This window comes from Mauremys mutica, chromosome 13 (assembly GCF_020497125.1).
Source record: "Mauremys mutica isolate MM-2020 ecotype Southern chromosome 13, ASM2049712v1, whole genome shotgun sequence".
Classification (NCBI taxonomy): domain Eukaryota; kingdom Metazoa; phylum Chordata; order Testudines; family Geoemydidae; genus Mauremys; species Mauremys mutica.
In genome coordinates this window covers 13,287,247-13,303,657 of record NC_059084.1, presented here as the reverse complement: position 1 = coordinate 13,303,657, position 16,411 = coordinate 13,287,247, and the positions used below count along the sequence as shown (strand labels likewise).

Below are 16,411 nucleotides of genomic sequence, written 5' to 3'. Positions count from 1 at the left end.
AGTGGTGTCTGCAGGGTAATGCAAATGGGAGAAATATCAGACAGCTACAGTGTTGTATTTAATATCCCATCAAGAAGAAAGTGCAGTTTATTAGCTGAATGACATTTTTATATATAGCACCGCTATTTATTTATTTTCACTGCTCATATTTTAGACAAACAAAAACATCTTATTTCCTATTGCCCAAGAGAGCTGGCTTTATTGTTTCTGCAAAAAGCCATTTCCACTTTTAGGGATTGCTGTTGGACATATTCCAGAAGACTGTGCGTTGGTATTAAATATCATTGCCCTGTCTGTCTTTGTGTGTAAACTGAAGATGAGAGTTTTGTTCCTGAAAATATCCTCCATGTGCTGTACTTTGCCTTTTATCATTTAAAGGTTTTGCTCCAGTCTTATTGCACATCAACCATTCCCTGTGCAGTTGTTTGTTTTAAAGTAAGCACAGTGGAGATCTATAAGTGAAATAGAGGTGGATTCTAGCTTGGTTTAACCTGAATATCAAAATTCACTAGCGGTTTCAAATAGAAATTAGCACTTGTAACATACGATGTCACATCCCCATGTCTGAATGAGTTACTGTACAGTGGCATGCCTGCTGCCACTTTACCTTTCACGGCTGGAATAGACGTGTCAGTAAATAAAGAAAAGTAAAGAATTGTACAATAGGGTACTCACACGTCGGTGTGCTCATGAGCTGCCTGGATAAGGCATAGAATGGAGTAAGAAGGTGCAAGGCACCCTAATTTGGGATTAAACGAGCCCCATGCTGCCCTGCTGGGTCTACCAGTATCCCTGGTTCATACACTGAGGAGAAAGCAGGCACTGTAGGGGGTTACTCTGATGCAAAAGGGCAGAGGCAAGGCACTGCCTGCTCCCATGCAGCAGTCAGCACAGCTGAGCCAGTGTGAGAAGGAATCAATTGTGTTATGAAAAGAATTGATTCAGTTAATCTCCCCCTAGAGTGAGGGGGAAGCAGGGGGTGAATTGTCTCTCTGGGTCCTTTATTCAGGCCAGATTATAGGATAGCAACGCAGCCCTAAGGCATTATCTACCACAGAGGTACAGCTCATGTATGTGTGAGATCAGGGACCAGTCCAAGACTGTGGAACCAACTTCTATCAAATCTAAGACCTGCTGCAAACAGCACCTCTTTCTCTTCCAAGTGCAAGACACATTCCTTCAACCTGTCTTCACCAATAAAAACACAAAGCATGGCATAGAAAAAAATAAGCCGCCTACAGTTCTTACCTGGGTGAGAGGAAGGGAGAAGGATGGAAGAATCCACACACGGCAGATATAGTCAAGTCACTCGGTGCAAAGTATTCATAATATAGAGCACTGATGGTCGTGGCATAAGAAATTGAACTTGTTGTGTATTTGGTTGTCATGGTTTTTGTTGCTATGGCAACTGAGTTAGATTATTAGGGGCTAGCCCAGCCTGTTTCGGCCGGTTGGGTGAGCTCTGAGTCTGTAAATAAAATCGTAGTTTTGTTAGCTGTCTGCTGTCTGGCCTCAAGTGATTTCTTCCTAAACCGGCTGCCCCCAAGGATATAACAGAACTGACTAGAATAGTGCTTAGAAACAGAAACCCCAAATTGCTGCAATTTGCTAACCAAATGAATCCAGCTTTATTGAGGCTCCTAGCAGCCTGGCCATTACTATTTCAGATTCAGGAGGCAGGGGCTTGTACGTATGGTGCTGACTGTTTGTGTTCATAAGTATTATTACACTACTCTTCTCACTTATCATTTCTCTTTGGAAGGATGCCTTCGAGAAAGCCTCAGCAATAGGCAATGCTAAAGCTGCATGTTGCACTGTAAGCATCAAGGAGCATAACAAGGAAGGAATATTAATAAAAGAGATGAATGAAAATGACTAACTCTCCAGAAAAATCACCCAGGAGTGAAGGGCTTCAGTTTTCTCTGGTCAGCCTGAACTGCTTTTGCTTCAAGCTCATGATACCAGATCCCATCACAAGATGGGTGGGAAATGTGGAGGAACAGCTTTGCTAGTGATACCTTGGCTTGTCCAATTCCAATCCCAGCAAGTTCCAGGAAGTATAGAGCTGAGTGGAAATAAAAAAGGAATTAAATTTTTGAACGTTCAGTTCATTTTGAGAGATGGGAGGTTAATCAGTTCTCATTTTTGCATGACTAAGTATAAAGTGCTGACCTCATTCTTCATAGATGCAAATCCAGTATCTTTTCACCAGAACTCAAAAAACTAATTAAAATAATAATATATTATTTGAATAAAATATCTCTTCCTGCAAAAGTATTTGAAATATAGGCAGGTGCATTCACGACTGAAGCACTGGAGTACTCTGCGCTCTTTAAAATGACCTGCTCTCTGTATTCCATGAGTGAACAAGGCACATTGCCAGACAAGACGGTCTTAAAATCTTTTCCCTTCCAGAGGAATTGAAATCTACATCCCTTTGTAGATGCAAAACACCTGAAAACAGCAGATACAGCATCATACTGTAGCTGCTAAAGAGTGAAATCATTTCACTTTTTCCTACGCAGCATTTATTGGGAAGGTCTTTTAGAGAAGAATGAGATCCCATGGCACAATTTCGTGCCTGGTTTATGAACTGTCTGCACTTTTTAGCATATGGCCATGTGTTTATTTGCTTTTGCTTATGGCACAAAATCAAAGAGGCTAGCGATGCAGGGGGAAAAAAAACGTATTAGGTCACCTGGCTTATCCTCTTGCCAGTGAAGAATTGTTCACTACAGTATATTTTTAGTGCTTTCGTTTCCAGCTTAGCCTTTAGTGGCTCATGTAACTGGGGCTTTTACCTTGTTCAAGTTGTGTCTCTATAAACTGGTGATAGATTGTAGTGGGCATTAGTCTGATTATTTTGAGGTCAAATTTATGCTCTTGAGTGACATGTGCACAATAAGAACAGGAACTTGTAGGCATTAATCACACATTTCTATGATTAAATGTATAATTGTGCTTCCAAATGCCTCTTTGCAATTGCAATTATTCACTTTCTCTATAAAGGCAGAGACAGTTAATCATAGTTAACAAGCTTCTATATAAAGTACCTTATGATCCATGGAAGCAGGGTGCCATATAAAAGCAGGTATTATTTTTATCAATGAATTATTATTATTATTATTATTTTAGTTTAGTTTGTGGGAAAAATACTCTGCTTACTTGTTTGTATACGTGTGACTTTATAACAGGCACATATGCTTGAGAGCTTGGACCAAGATGTCTTCTTAATAAAAAGACATAAGCCTGATTTTAGCCTTGTACCTTGCACAGTCATTTACATGTGGGCAAAGTGGAAATGAGTGACCTTTCAAATTAGAAAGACTTTATACAGTTATCAATGATTATACAAGGTACAAGGCAGTGGCAAATCATGGCCAACAGAACCCAAAGTCAGAGACATCTTTCAATACCTTGGAAAATATCAGCGGTCACAATAAGCCCTACATTTTTAACAGTGAGAGTAATTAACCATTGGAACAACTTACCAAGGTTCATGGTGGATTCTCCATCACTGACAATTTTTAAACCAAGATTGGATGTTTTTTGAGAAGATCTGCTCTGAGCATTATTTTGAGGAAGTTTGATGGCCTGAGTTATACAGGAGGTCAGACTGGATGATCACAGTGTTCCTTTTTGGCCTCAGAATCTAGGAAACCTCACAATGTTTTCCTGACCCCTAAATTTAAATGGATTAGTGTAATTTACAGCATAATGCTTTGGTCACATTACCTTGTCTCGTGTTAATTTGCATATTGAGCAGCAGATAGAAGAAAATATAACGTGATAAATTCACCATCTCTCATAATACAAGAACGAGGAGGCATTCAATTAATTTGAGATGCAGCAGATTTTAAACTGCTCAAAAGAAATACATTGTCAAACAATGCACAGTTAGATTGTGGAACTCATTGTCAGAAAAGTGCTTTGCCAGTGGTTATGAAGAAATTGTTCCTGTGTCCAGATTATGCCATAACTTCTTACTGCAACTTTTCTTGCACCTTTCTCTGAAACAGCTAGTACTGGCCTCTGTTCGAGAGGATAATGGACTAGATGGATCACTGGTATGACAACTCCTATAATGGCTTTATTTTCCTTTCTTGGAAAGTGTCCCTTGAGAATAGAGGTTCTTTTTTAAAAAAACAAACAAACAAAAAAACCTTGTACTCCTACTCTAGCCACTGTAATTACATATAATGTCACGGCTTGATTAATTCAATGAATTATAGCAGAGCTGAAGCTGTCAAGAAGTTGCTATTGTGTCTGGATTGATATTCAATTATTTTTCATGTAAACCCCAATAATTTTAGTGTGCCTACTTTCTAAAGTTATTTATGAAAGAGCCACAGTAAGTACTGATGTGCTGAATGTCACACTACTTCACATATGGCACAATGGCTATTAAAATGAGATGTTATAGAACTAATAGACTTTCAAATTGTGTTCCTAAAGAGGCAATTGGACTGATCTGACTCTCGTTGCTAGCTTTGCCTTTGAATTCACACAGAACAGAATTAGGCTTTCATCATCAGGACTGTATGTGCCACAGAAGACTGGAAAGACTGAGGTCCAGCAGTATCTCAAGTCCTGTTGAATCACAATAAAATGATTATGGGGGATATGACCACCAGACTCCAACCATTGATTCCAAGTATCCCCAAATGTAGAGCCTAATTCCTAACCCTTACTTTAAGTATGAGTTGCAGAATGGGACCTTACAAACTGTGAAATCCTCACTTATGTTATTGAGCACTTACATGAATAGTCCCAATTCATGAAGGGATCCACAATGAACTTTTAAGTATTTATTACCTTATAGACCCTGAATGTCCATTGGTGGACAAGGAATTATTCATTCTTCTTGAATCTAGAAGCTAGATTTGCAAGAGGGACATAGGGTTCCCTGCCACTTAATGGAATTCACAGCCCTGAGCTGGTCATCCAAGTTCGCTATATAATGCATGAGGAGAGTAAGGTACCTAAAAAGGGATTCACAGAAGCCAGCAAGCTGAGTGGGAAGCTGCCTAAGCAAGCCAATAGAAAGCTCCCCCTGTAAAAGGGAGTTAGGTGCCTAACTCTGGGCCAGAGGGAGGCACCTTCCTCCATTCAGGATTCACAGCCATAAATCCTCTCCTGAAGCTAGGTGCTTAAGCTGGGTCAGTATTTTTTGACAAAAGAACCCACAAACAAACAAACAAACCAACCCACATCACATCATCAGCTGTGGGGGTGGTAGAGGGAGGAAGATGGTGGTCCCCTTTTACCCAATATTTCAGTAGTTAGAGCAGTGGCGGGGCTGCACACAGCCCATGAGGGTAATACACTGGAGGGCCACGAGACAATTTGTTTACATGGACTGTCCACAGACACGGCCGCCTGCAGCTCCCAGTGGCCACGGTTTGCCAGTCCCGGCCAATGGGAGCTGCGAGAAGCAGCTGCCAGCACGTCCCTGTGGCCCGTGCCACTTCCCGGAGCTCCCATTGGCCGGGAACGACAAACTGCAATAACTGGGAGCTGCAAACGGCTGTGCCTGCGGACAGTCTATGTAACTGTCTTGTGGCCCACCAGTGTCTTACCCTGATGGGCTGCATGCAGCCTGCGGGCCACAGGTTGCCCAGCACTGATTTAGAGCATTCCCCCAAGTTGTATGAGACCCAGGTTAAAAGTTGAACTTGGGTCTTCTGCTTTGCATGAGAGTGTTGTAACTACTGGACTATGGGGTATTCAGTAAGATGGTTATCTCAATCTCTCCTCTTGGACCTGTGCCACTGTGTATAAATAAACATTCATGAAGAGCAAGAATGACACTCACTGTAATGCTAGTGAGTTAATTGTGGCACTGCATTCTTAATTTTCCATTCAAGTAATTTGGAAGCCATTAGTTTAAGTAACACCCTAAGGTAAAATGTGTCCATGTGGCTACAATGGCTCCTATGAAGACTGCACTTATAACTGTCAAACAAAGATAAATTCTTAATTGCATTTCATTACATTTTGGTACGGCCATAGGTGGTGGGTAGCAGAGGCTGGGGGGAGGCTGTACCTCCCCAAACAGCCAGCTGTGATTCTGCCCATGCTACACCACCAGGCCTCCCCTGTGTAGTGGTCCTGGCTCAGACTGGGGCCACGCCACCCGCCCTTCTGGCGCTCCAGGACTGGGGAGGCTTAGGCCGCACCACCCGCCTTCTCAGCGCTCCGGGGCTAGGGCCACACAGCCTGCCCTCCCGGCACCCCAGGGCACTAGTCAGGGGCAAGGGCTGGCAGTCGCAGGGGGAAGTCTCTGAGCTCCAACGGAAGGGAAAGCAGAAGGGGGGGGCTCAGGTGGAAGGAGGGGGCTGGGGGCTAGCCTCCCCCAGCCAGCAGTTCACGCACTGTCCAGGGGTACAAATGATGCAAATATGCTTTGCAGCTCCCTGTCCAGGAGAGCACTGTTTGGTTCAGGTTGTATAAAGGCGATATTTTGGCTTCACAGCTCTCTGTGACCTGATTTTTTTAATAAGCTGTGACAAATGCTCAAAGAGCAGTTGACCCTTTCAGCTAGTCTCTGATTCAGTGGAATTCTTCATCCTGAGTTCGGTGGCCAGCATCATCCATACAATATATGGGGAGAATTAGGCACCTCAGAAAGGGATTTTCATAAGGTAGCATGTTGAACAGGGAGCCACCTAAGCTCATCAGTTGTGAAATTCAGACAAAAGGGGCAAGGCTTAGGCTCAGATCCTCTCAGGTATTTAAGTGCCCGACTAACAGGCTGGAGGGAAGCACCTTCCTCCATTTGGATTTCTCAGCCATGAAACCTTTCCTGGAGTTAGGTACCTAAACCAGGTCAGGTGTTTCTCACAAAAAAAGAAAAAAACAGGGAACATTATACCTCTCCCAATCCCATTGAAGCTAACAGCCCTGTAGTTAGAGCACTCATTGGGCATGTAGGTGACCCACATTCAAATTCTTGCTCTGCCTGACTTGGAACAGGGACTTGAACCCAGGGTTTCCACATCCCCGCTGAGTACCCCAACCACCAAGATATGGGGATTCTCAAAATTCTCACTCCTGGCTGCCTTTTGTGCTGAGCATGCCTATCACATTGGACACTGAAGGAGAGGTAGGTGTGGGAACACCTAGCTTCAGAATTCTGCCAGGGCTTAAGCATGAGCTTGGGTTTTGAACAGCAAGTTAGCTGTGGAGTGGTGTCAGTACTGAGGTAGTTTAACACCTGCCTATTGGCAGAAAATTAGGTGCCTGAATGGTTAGCTGGCAGCTGCACAGTTTTAAGAATGTTAGTGGAACTCGAAGAGGCAATTAGATGCCCAGGTATCTTTGTCCGTATAGCCAAGAATCCTAGACTGGGTTGAGCTTCTCAGTTAGAATACTTCCAGGCTGCAGCAAGCTCCCACCACTGGAGACCAGCTTTATAACCCTGGCACCACTCATTGTTTTTTTTTTCCCCTCAACCAGCCCCTTCCACCTCTCCACACAATTTCAGTGGGTAGCTAGTGTGGATTTCCTTGCAATACTACATTCTTAGCACCAGATGGTGCTTTGCAAAGGTATAAATAGCAGCACCTACAGTTCCCCACCTCGCATGATCCAAAATGGATTCCAACACCAGTTAGAAGCACCCTGGGTCTCTGCCAAAATACTGCCCCAAGGTAAGAATGATAACCAATAACATGTTGTTATTTTATATTTCACAGATCTGCCCTTTAGCTGTGATAGATGTCTTTCTTTGTGTTAGTCCTTCATGTTATTAACCTTAAAGGCACTGCTAACTGCAAAGTAGACCACATGATGTCTTCTGCCTTGCATTATTTCATTCCTTTCTAAAAGCATGTGGGATCCAAATATACAAAATACAGTTACATGATGGTATTGCTGATGCCCAGTAGTGACTGGAGGATTCATCGCCATGTCCACTTGAGCCTTATCATATCTAGATGCTTTGAAAGTTTACTTCTGATAACCAGTTTAGAACACCACTTCAGAAGCAGTGGCTTGTGTATATTTTTAGTTAGCTTCACTTCTCAACAGGATATGATTGCAGCACGGAAGCAAGGTAATTAATATCCCTGGGTTCCCTGCTGAACTGCACTTCACTGGTGTCTAGGTGTTTCTTGAATGTATTTAGGATGCTAACTGAAAGCTTTTGCATCCTAGGGTCAATCTCTTTTTTATATACTAATGTATTATTTTAAAGGTTTTTTTAACAGGACATGGGGGACCCTAGGAACTCACTCAGTTGCTCCCCTCTTGTTTGTATCTGTTGCTATTCAGTGGGTACATGCATGGAAATTTCTAATGGTCCAATTTAACCATTATTTTAATGACAGCATCTTTCTGAGTTTCCTCTCTGTGGGTATTTCAAGAGTTAGAGTAGTATAGAGAGCCATGCTTTGCCTTACCGGTCCTTCTTGGCATATTAGGGGGCAGAACTGAGGACTGCTGAAGTCATTTGATCATTTTTAGTTAAAGGAGAATGATGTTTCATTTTATCCTTGCCGAGACATCTCATTATTCTGAAACTTTCAAGAAATATGTTAGAAAGCAGTGGTGAACTCTGTCTCCTTCATCAAAGGCCATCACAACCTGCTGAAAGGAGGATTAATTTAAGGATCTCTTTATTGTTTAATGTAGGCTTGCATATGTTGACACTATAAATATCACTTAGCCATTTTCATAGTCACAGTGCTTTATTAAATTTCAGATTTGGGCCTTTTTAAAAAGAAAAAAACAAAGGTAAAGATACCAGGTGTATTTACTAGAGAGGTGCTTTAGTGAACACCCCACTTTTTTTCCAAGATTGAAACACCATCACACTGGAAAGTTTAGAGATGGCTAAGAGTTTCACGACCTGCCCCTTTTCAGGGTAGCTCTATAAACAGCCAAAATAAGATCCTGCATCTGAACCATGATTCTCAAGAAATATGCATTTGAACTTCATAGGCCTGGCCCATCCACAAACGGAAGTCATCTGGGTTTCACTGTTACTTTTTGGTGATTTTGTTTCATATTGGTACCGTTAGCTATGGGCCTTGGTGCAAATGGGCATAGCTTAATTAATGTCAGAGTCCACTTGTATTTTAAAGTGCTGATACCCTCTATTGTCCCTTAATCAGGAGCATTTGTGTAGTGTGTGTATACATTATATACCATATATAATCGTCATTTCTGTAGATCCTCTCTGAAGATAGTAGTGATTGAGACAGTATTAAAACCATCCACCTTTATTTTCCACTTTAGCTGCATAATCAATAAAAATGTATTAGCTGTTCCATTTGCATATTTTGTTACTGTATATTTTTTTACTGTGATTTGATAGAAATAGTTCCATGCTGAGAAATGGTAATGAACATGGATAGGATCACAACTATTTTGCAAATTTAAATGTCAGTTTCATTTTTAATGTCTATTGTTGTCAGTTGTTGGCTGCGTGTGTGTTCTCTCTGCATGCTGCGCTGGCTCTGGCCAGGTAGCCCATACAGCAGACTTTGATTGAACTGCTGGAGAAGACCACAGACTTGGTTCAATGTTGAAGGCACTCGGCCAGGTTCATTGTTCTGGTGCCCTGGCTCAGTGGTTACAAGTACACTACGCATATATACTCATTACAATGGACCGACTCCATGAGCTGTGGGGCTTTCCGCTCTCCCCCTCATCCAGACAAAGACACCCCCTCTGTGACCCCTCTTTTATACACTGATACAAACAAGTTATGTATTGCCCCTCTGACATGATTAGTTACCACCTTTTACCTTGTACATGTTGGTTCTGTCAAAACATCTCTATCCATCAGCCTGTCATCCTGACCTTATCTTTAGGATGGGCCAGGGTGTCTTTGTATCATCTTTGAAGAGTGTGTTTACACCATAACCTGGTATCAGGGTGTTTTGGTACTACCCTTCCGGAATGTGTTTATGTGAATACTTAGTGCTTAGGAGTGCTTGTGTTTCTGCAAAGCAAGGCCTGTTCTTGCCAAGTTCATGTATCAGACAGTGAACCTGCAAGCAGGCATCTGCTTTGTAACAGCAGCTCTCTTCAGCTAAATCACTTTTATCTCGGGTGCTAAGACTTTGCTAAGACACACTGAGATGTCTACTGACCTATCCCTCGTTCCAAGACCATGTGGGTCCTATTATCTGCAGTACAGTATAATGCACTTGAGAATGAGGGCTAGTCTACACTGGCAACGTGTGGTTGCGGCACTCTAAAAAACCCACCTCAATGAGGGGCATGGCTCCCAGTGCTGGGGCACTGTTTACACTGGTGCTTTACAGCACTGCAACTTGTGGTGCTCAGGGGAGTGTTTTTTCACACCCCTGAGTGCGACAGTTGCAGTGTTGTTAATTGCCAGTGTAGACAAGCCCTTAGACTGAGGATTATGTTTTGTTGTTAAGTTAACAAGTAAGGCAAGCTCTGGGAAAAGAGTACGTTTAGACCACACCAAACTGTGCATGCTCTTTTAGGAGCAGGAACGTCTAGCTTAGCTACACTTCAGTGTTTTCTAAGACTATTGTTTTATTCTTTTACAAAAATATGTACAGAGAAATCCTGTAACAACTTGATGATGATGATCCAGGGAAATGAGCAGAAATCATTAATAGTGCTCCATCTGCTGCATTAGTTCTCATCTGATCCAGTCTGAATAGACAGCAGGTGTTAGATCTGAAAGAATAATTTACGTTTATTTAGTTTGATTTTTTCCTGTCCTTCCCCAACAGATTTTTCTGGATTATGCATTTGAAGATAATTCACAATCAAATTAAAGAGGGACAGTCTCTGTAGGCAAACTTTAATGTGATTATTTTTAGGAGGCCGGGTTTGTTATTCCCATAGTTTTTTAATATGGAGAAGAACCTACTTACCAGCACTGTGTTGTTGTTTCCATGAAACAAATCACACAAATTTTCATGTCTGGGTTATCTGCTCCAAATACATGAAATATGGATTAACATTAATGGGATTAAAGTGAAGTATAATCCTTCATTGTAATTTTATCCAGGATGTAAAAGTTCAGTAGCGTAGGTGATTGCTCATTAAGCTAAATATCACAGGGAACGTTGCTGTCACTTTTACTTTATTGAAAGAGTATAAAAGTTTGACACCTATCTCCTTTGAAATGATTATCATTAGGGATGACCAAAATCCAAGAATTGCGTTCAGTGAAAAATGTTGAGGTGTTGGCAGTCAGCATCAGAACAAAAACTAGAACTTTCAAAATTGCTTGCAGAAAAACCCCATGAGTCCCACTGCAGAATAGCCAGTAGTTTAGCAGTCAGGCTACTCCCCTGGGATGTGGAAGACCCAGGTAGGTTCAAGTCTCTGCTCTGCCTGATTTGGAGCAGTGACTTGAACCTGGGTCTCTGAGGGTATGTCTACACAGAGATAAAAAACCTGTGGCTGGCCTGGGTCAGCTGACCTGGGCTCAGGCTCGGGGGCTGAAAAATTGATGTGTAGACCCTTGGACTGGAACCTGAGCTCTGCAACCCTGTGAGAGTCCGAGAGCTCAGGCTGCAGCCTGAACGTCAACATGGTGAGGCTGAGCCAGCTAACACAGGTCAGTCACAGCTTTTATCTCGCACTTTGTGTGTCCTAGTCACTGTGCTACTATGAGGTGGGTCTCTCTCTAATTCTCTCCTGGACCTGAGAGAACTTCCTAATGAAACTTTTGTTGAAAGAGATTAGTTTCCAGGAAAAGTTTTGGTTTTGAGGAATCTGCACTGTTTGATTAATCACTGTTTAATTGAAAAAATGTCCAACAAGCTTTAATTATCAGTAACAAACTAGATTTTGACTTTGTTACAAATATTGCACTATTGTAGGTAAGGCTGTTTCAGGTTTCCATTATGATACTTTGGGCCAAATTTCTTCCCTCTGATGCAAAGGCGTGGCCAGTATTGGCCAGATAGCGAACCCCTCACAAGGATGAGCAGTTACTTCCTTGAGAAATCCTATTGAAATCTTATAATAGGAAACCCACTCAGATTCCAAAGCAGAATTTCATCTCTGGGACACATTTTCAAAAGGTATTTGTGCCCCCGAATACTGCATTTGTGAGCAAAATGAATGAACATACAAGATGAGTCTTAGGTAGCCTCTGACCAGTGTTTGGCCCTTCAAATGCATATTTTAAAGAAAGTGACTGTAAACCTTCAGTCTGAGCTGGAACCTTGCAATCAAGTTCTTTGCTGTTCAGAATATTATTAATATTATTCATTTACATGGTTTAAATTGTGATTTGTCTGAATCTGGGATTAATGGGAAAATAAATAATGAGCCAGATTCTTATCCTTTATAAACTATCAAATAAATTATAATATTATAGCACTCAGAGGCCCTGATTCTGTACAACACAGAGGTAGATTCCTTTCCATAAAGCCTGGAGTTACTCTGTATTTCCCAAGTATAGCAAGTATCTGAACCTGAGCCAACGGCTTTAAATTTTGTGTGCCCTTGTGGCTAAAATTTCATATCCAGAAAGCGACAAAGAGTCCTGAGGCACCTTATAGAAAGAGATTTTATTTAGATCTTTTCAAAACACGCTGTAATTATTTGCAAGTAACATAATTAGATGTGGGACTGACCATAAGGCTGCTATAAATGATTGGGTCAGCACTGTACAGTTGAATGAGCAGCCAATATCTCTTAGATAGAAACATTCAAAATCCCATTCCGTTCAGAAATGTATCTAGGTCATATGCTTTCCTGTAGAATTTGATCCTTATTTTCATTACATGTTTAAAATGGACACTATAGAAGAGACCAACAGGAGCTGTGTGGCTTTAGGAGTAATCTCTGAATATGATGATAGAAGGCAAACTTTCAGCTGCTTTCCTTAGTGCTTGCACATATATCCACATATGTGCCCCAAAGGGGTAACTGCACATATGGCTAGTAGTCATGTATGCAACATCTGTTTGCAGTCACAAATATAGGATTTTGTGTGCATAAGAGTGTGTGACAGCAAATATCAGAGATGTAATTCAAGCTCAGTATGAAGTATTGGTTCTCTTTATATTGACATTTTTGTCATTCAGGTGTAATTCTTATGTTCCATATTCTCCAGTAAAATAACAGAGCACGTGAAAAATGCTTAAGGACCAGATTCCAGGGGGACAACCACAATGCTTCCAAGAGCAGAATTTGTCCCAAAGTTACTCAATCATTCATTTAGAGAGAGCTGTAGATTAAAGGTCTGATCCAAAGGGAGGACTCCCATTGACTTTAGTGGGCATTGGATCAGGCACTGAGAGCTGTGAATTAAAATGAGTTAAACAATGTAAGATACATATGAGTTTCTTTGGCTTTCATCACCATAATGTCTGAGCACCTCAAACACACTCTTTGTTTCAAAAGCTGTTGAAATAAATAATGCTATTATTGTACATGCATAAATGGGCTTCTTGTATACAGAGTTCCATTCAGTAACAGTACTTGTGCTACTCAAATCAACTTGAATGTTACAACATCTCTGCAATTCATCTGAGGTTGAAGAGCTTAAGCATTTGTTTTCAAGTAGTGTTAATCTTAAACCATTTCCTATTTGTCTGCTGAAAAAAGGCTGCCAAAATACCTTTTGGAGAATAACACAATTCAGATAGAAGACATCTGATCAGAATATTTCAAATGTAATTATTTGATTTGATATTTGCAGGACTTTTTTATCTTCAAATAGTTCGCCACAGTGAATATTTCACTGACTGCTAGAAATGGAAAGATTAGCATTGCTGGTGAACACAGTAGTTTACACTCTGTTCTTTCTGATGTGCATATTTACTTCTCATGTCCATTCATTTTGTCCACTATCACTGGGAAATACAAATAAAAACATCTTGCTAAGATCATTTAATAAAGTAACTTTTTAGAATGTAAAATGTAATGTAACCATTTGGTCACAAGTGCTTTTCTATGCTTTGACTGATCATATTGTCAGCTGTTGTAAATTGGCATGACTCCACTGAAATCAGTACTGGACTCAGGGGAGTTATGGTGATTTATACCAGCCCAATCCCAGGATAAGAAACATGGAAATCCTGTTTAATTTCCTTTAAAAGCTTGAAGTTGAATCCTTGTTGAGTGGAGGCACCTTTCCTTGAGCAGTTTGTTCATATGAATCACAACGTGGTTAGTTCATAGCTGGGATTCTGGAAAGACATCTATCTGCGAGACTTAGCCAGAAGTCTGAGAACCAGATCCAAAACTCACTGAAGCCAATGCGAGTTTTTCAGTGGTGTTTGGATCAGGCTTGTGGCTACTGCTATGTCAACTGGAATTAGAGACTTCCAAGGACAACAAAATAGATTGCTCTGAATTACACTGGCATTAGCTCCTTGATGACAAGAATTTTGATTTCTTGCCTCACTTTTCATGTAGCAGGGTTACTGGTCTCCTGGAGATATGGGCCAAATTCATCTCAGTTGTGACCCTATTGACATTAGTGGAGATCACTCAGGTGATAACTTTGGCCCAGCAAGTCCATGCGTTTATAAACTGTAGTACAAATTGTTCTAAAGTAATAGGAGAGACAGCAGCATGACCTTGAAAGCCAAATTGTACATTTTATCTTGTGGTATTTCAGGCTAGAGCATTCAAGGAGGGGGCATAAGGGTGGCAGCTGTCTTTAGGTTTTAATGAAAATGAGCCAGCACCTCAAACTTGAGATGATTCTTTACTTTCTGTCAATCACTAACTTACCTCTTTCTAATAGGACACCAAAGACAGAGAAAAAGACAAGCAGCCAATCAATAGAAACTATCCCTTACCAAAATACAAATACAGGTGTGCAGTGTCTTCAGAAGGGTAATTCATGTAGAAATAATGTGGTGTTTGGGCTATATTCCTGTAAGAGATTGTATTACTTTGAACTTTTCAATCTCACACATCACTATCTTTTGCCGTCATTACAATTCTGTGTGTGTTTTTTTTAAATGGCCTTGACTTCAATAAGAGAAAATTGACAACACAAATCCTTTCTCTTAACAAAGACTGTGATAGGAAAAAAAACCTGAAAAAACTACTAGTTGTTCCTGTTACCATGTGAATATGTTAGTCTTGTGGACTTGGTTTTCATGATTTCTACTGAGACCTTTATCTTTCTTTTCAGATGTGGCTTACAAGCTCAGACCAAGTAATTATGCTCTAAATAAAAACACAAATTGACATTCTAATAATTCACCCAAAGGCTATATTTCTTTGTTTTAAAAAAATGAGTTAAAATACACATTTTCCAAGTTACAACATAGCAGCCATGACCAGTGATCATGTTTATTAGGGAAAATGTAGGATAAATTCACACCTGGTATAAATGTTTACTATTATAGTGAAGTCAATAGAAATGCATGTACTTCATCAAATGTGATTTTGGCCCCAGATTTGTTAGCTTAATGTAGTTTAATTACTACAATTTGAAATGAATCAGAATAATGCCTTACATCCTGTAGTGACATTGCATTAACTTATATAATAAGAAAACCATGTGTCCTATATCTGATATTTAGCTAAGGGATCATTGGATTTATAAATACTTGTGATGAAGGGAGAAGGGATCATTTTTCTTGTCTTCTGGAAAATAGATCTCCAGAAACTGTGGGCTTGATCCAACTCCTATGGAAGTCAAGACTTCAGTACAAGTCAGTGGAAGCTGGATAAGTCCCTGTCATGTGACTGAAGTGTGTATATGTTCAATATGTATATATTACCAAAAAATTGTAAAGCTATGCAACCTATTTTTCTAATTTTTGTAGTAATGTTACTGAGCCTGATGTACATCTACAACTGTTAATGATGACTTATTATAAAAGTCACTATGTGCAGTCATCATTTCTGTCTAGTTTATATGCTCATTTGTTAAAATAAAAAAGTTTAATATAAGGAAAGATTTAAAAATATGGATCGTTAGCAAATACTAATAAAGATTCCTTACACTTTGCGTAGCAAAGCAAGTAAAAAGAAGTCAGCTGCTTTATGTTGTTACAGTTAAACACAGCATGATTTTAATTGGCTAGAAAATGCAAGACACCATTTGGAGTATATGATACCTGCAGAGATAAGCGAAAGAGAATTTTTGTTTCTTATGTTTCCTTGCTAATAAGGCCAACTTGACTGACTGAAAAAGAACTCAAAGTAGCAAAAACTATTGTGTCTTCTAAATGCCTTTCTTAAAAACGTAAATATAATGGAAACAGGTGGTAATGAAGTTCTGTCCCCCCCTCAAAATAACTTCACAGTTCACACAAACTGAAATTGCAATTTGCTGATGAAGGATCAGGTTCTCTGGTGCAATCAAGCTGTGCTCTATACCCCCATATTCTAGAGCTGCCAGGAATTAGCCTGGCCCATAATCTGCCATTGTGCCCCAGAGGCTGTTTTGATAGCCAGGGGTCAGTTGCACACAGGAGTGTCTCCACTATGCTTG

At 40.5% G+C, this 16,411-nt stretch overlaps 1 long non-coding RNA gene across 1 annotated transcript in view; it reads right to left on the bottom strand.

Moving 5' to 3' along the window:
* The window catches only part of LOC123348150, a 58,200-nt gene extending 56,820 nt beyond the window's left edge, over positions 1-1,380 (bottom strand). Inside the window, exon 1 of the long non-coding RNA XR_006573181.1 lies at positions 1,249-1,380. This is a non-coding gene — a long non-coding RNA (uncharacterized LOC123348150). The remainder of the gene's footprint in view (positions 1-1,248) is intronic.
* Positions 1,381-16,411: the final 15,031 nt, after the last annotated feature.